Consider the following 4,213-nt stretch of genomic DNA (forward strand, 5'->3'; position numbering starts at 1 on the left):
CAAGAGACTCTTTGTTATTTGGTTGCAGGGTTGTTTGAGAGAGACCATCTTCAATCTACGCCTCCCACGGATTGATAAAACTTAGGCCATCCACTTGAGGGAAATGTGCTACTGTCCTACAAACCTCTGCACTTGGAGGCTCAACAACATCTACAAGAAGAAGGTTGCATAGTAGACATCATCCCACAAGCCACGCGTGCAACGGTCTGAATAGAATTGGCCGTCTGCTTGTCCTCAAGCAATTTAGTTGATAAACTGAAAGTGATAAAGAAAAACTTTTACAAACTCTGTTTGCTCTTGTTGTTGCAAATATGTAAAGCCAGCATTCAAGTTTTCAGCAAATATTATGAACTAACCATATTCACAATAACATTTAGGTCTCAAGTTTACTCATATCAATGGCATAATCAACTAGCGAGCAATAATAATAAATCTCGGATGACAACACTTTCTCAAAACAATCATAATATGATATAACAATATGGTATCTCGCAAGCCCTTTCTGAGACCGCAAAACATAAATGCAGAGCCCCTCTGAAGACCAAGGACTGACTAAACATTGTAATTCATGGTAAAAGAGATCCAGTCACAGTCATACTCAATATAAATTAATAGTAATGGATGCAAATGACAGCGGTGCTCTCCAACTGGTGCTTTTTAATAAGAGGAGGATCACTCAACATAAAAGTAAATAGATAGGCCCTTCGTAGAGGGAAGCAGGGATTTGTAGAGGTGCCAGAGCTCGGTTTTGAAATAGAGATAAATAATATTTTGAGTGGCATACTTTCATTGTCAACATAACAACCGAGAGATCTCGATATCTTCCATGCTACACACATTATAGGCGGTTCCCAAACAGAATGGTAAAGTTTATACTCCCCCTCCACCAACTAACATCAATCCATGGCTTGTCCGAAACAACGGGTGCCTCCAACTAACAATAGTACTGGGGGAGTTTTGTTTGCAATTATTTTGATTTGATTTGAGCATGGGACTGGGCATCCTGGTGACCAGCCATTTTCCCATGAGTGAGGAGCGGAGTCCACTCCTCTTGAGAATAACCCGCCTAGCATGGAAGATACAGACAGCCCTAGTTGATACATGAGCTATTCGAGCATGCAAAACAGAATTTCATTTGAATGTTTAGAGTTTGGCACATACAAATTTACTTGGAACGACAGGTAGATACCACATATAGGAAAGTATGGTGGACTCAAATGGAATAACTTTAGGGTTTATGGAAGTGGATGCACAAGCAGTATTCCCGCTTAGTACAAGTGAAGGCTAGAAAAATACTAGGAAGCGACCAACCAAAGAGCGACAACAGTCATGAACATGCATTAAAATTAATAAACATTGAGTGCAAGTATGAGTAGGATATAATCCACCATGAACATAAATATCGTGGAGGCTATGTTGATTTTATTTCAACTACATGTGTGAACATGTGCCAAGTCAAGCCACTTGAATCATTGAAAGGAGGATACCACCCTATCATACCACATCACAACCATTTTAATAGCATGTTGGCACGCAAGGTAAACCATTATAAACTCCTAGCTAATTAAGCATGGCATAAGCAACTATAATATCTAATTGTCATTGCAAACATGTTTCATTCATAATAGACTGAATCAGGAACGATGAACTAATCATATTTACAAAAAAAAGAGAGGTCGAGTTCATACCAGCTTCTCTCATCTCAATCAGTCCATCATATATCGTCATTATTGCCTTTCACTCGCACGACCGAACGGTGTGGATAATAATAATAGTGCATGTGAATTGGACTAAGCTGGAATCTGCAGGCATTTTAATACACATGAGAAGATAAGGTAATATGGGCTCTTGGTTAATTCAACAGTTATGCATATAAGAGCCACTTCAACATTTTGATTATGGTCTTCTCCTCTCGACCCCGAAAGAAAAGAAAGGAAATAAAACTATTTACACGGGAAAGCTCCCAACAAGCAAAAGAAGAACAAGAAATCTTTTTGGGTTTTCTTTTAATTATTACTACTACATGCATGGAAAGTAAACTAGCTAAAAGCTACAACTAATTTTTTTTGGTTTTTCCTTAAGGTTTTTCAAACACACAAGAAGAAAGCAAGAAAAGAAAATAAACTAGCATGGATAGTACAATGAAAAAGTATGAGCACCGACAACTAGAATGAGTGTGTGAACATGAATTTAATGTCGGTGAGAAATACGTACTCCCCCAAGCTTAGGCTTTTGGCCTAAGTTGGTCTATGGCCACGGCTGGCCTGGAGGATATCCAAAGTTGTAGCTGGGGTCGTACTGAGATGCAGCGGCTATTGCCTGATGAGCTCCAGCTTGGAGGCGGGCTGTCTCCGACCTCCTCTCATACTCGTTCGCCTCCTCCCTGGTTATAACATATCTCCCTTTTGCCTGAAAGTCAAAGAAGGTAGGAGTAGGGAGAGCAATATGGACAGTGCGACGCCTGTCAAGCATTAGTCGGTACTGGAGGGGCTGTTCATTCCTCTCAACAAACTGATGGCGAACCATAGCATTATAATCTAAATAAGTAGGAGGCAATTCCATATCATTTTCATGTATGGGTATCTCAAGATAATTAGCCACACGGGTTGCATAAATTCCACCAAACAAATCTCCACTAATACTGTTATTATGCAACCTACGTGCAATAATGGCCCCCAAGTTATATTGTTTATCTCCTAACACAACACTCTTAAGAACACTAAGATCGGGAACACACATGTGACATGCCTCGTCCTTACCGTTAATGCATCTACCTATAAAGAGAGCAAAATCTCTACTATTAAAGGAGAATCGAACGTCGTGATGGTTCGACCTCCTTCGCACGTACGTGAGAAAAATCAGACCTCCTTCCCACCCTCTTCCCTCCCGCACGCTAAAGAAAAAACATTAAAAAAAAACCCCACGTACGCACGTCCCACCCCCACTTCCCTTCCCCAAATCCCTCGCTACTGATCCCATGCCTATGAGTCGCCGCCGCCGACTTATTCTTGTCTACGACGACCTCAAGCGGCAGCCAAGGAGGAGCTCGACGCGGGGAGGGCTGAGGACGAAGCGGCGCAGTGGCGACAACGACGGGCGACCTCAACTGGCAGTATACTGCAGCGAAAGGAAGAGCTAGACGTGGGGAGGGCGACGAGCAGGAGCGGCGCGGTGGCGACAACGATGGACGACGCCCCAGGTAGCACCATCTCCCTACCCTCGCTCCACCTCTTCTTCTCCCCGTAGCCTGTACTCCTCCACCCCTTTGTAACATCCCAAAATTCTAAATTTTGGAATGTTATAATAAATAGATAGATTGGATTGATTGTTTGATTGATTGACTGAAAGTGAGTGGAATTCGAAATCTTTTGAAAGTTAAATGAGAGGGAATAAAAGGACTTTCCCAAACTTTCATTTTGCTTTTATGATCTCCATGAATTCAAATTCTTTTCACCACAAAACCCTGGAGAGAAGATGACATGACTTCTTCCATTTATTTAAATGACAAGGGGTGTCGAAAATATTTGAATTTCATTTGAAAATATTTCCCATTTCAGAAACTTTATGCAACTCAATGATTTTCACGAGAGAAGATAAAATGACTTCTTCAAAAAAATATGAAATATGAGTTGGGAGTTTCAAAGGTCAAATTCAAAGTCCTTTTGGAAATCATTTTAGTTTGGAGTTATTTGAGTCTTATTCAAATTATTTTTCTCCAAAATAAAAATATACAGAAAATAGGGTAACATGATTCCCTACATCAGAAAATTGGAGAAAAATAAATTTGAAATCATTTTGGTATTTTTAAAATGATTTTTATTGGATTTTATTAAGGCAGTAGCACTCTTTGCTTTATGTAAATTTGTGAGGATTTTATTTGACTTCACAAAAATGTTCACGTTGTAGGAAATCTTTTCCTGAAAATTTTGATATATTATATGCCTATATAATATATTTATTTATTTGGTTTTCTTTATTATTTCGTTCGCCTGGAAAATGTAAAAAAAAAACCCTCCCTTCCGACTGGGCCGGCCCAGCTCCCAGGCCAGGCCGCAGCCCAGCCCAGCTCGCCCGTCGCCCCGTCCCCGATCTCCCGCAGGAGACCGACTCCCGCACGGGAGCGCCGCCGCCGGAGTCCAGCCGGACTCCGCGTCTACCTCGCGCCCCCTCCTCCACGCCACCTCCTCCCGTCGCCCTTTATAAGGCCGACCTC

Source organism: Triticum aestivum, chromosome 7D, assembly GCF_018294505.1.
Source record: "Triticum aestivum cultivar Chinese Spring chromosome 7D, IWGSC CS RefSeq v2.1, whole genome shotgun sequence".
Classification (NCBI taxonomy): domain Eukaryota; kingdom Viridiplantae; phylum Streptophyta; class Magnoliopsida; order Poales; family Poaceae; genus Triticum; species Triticum aestivum.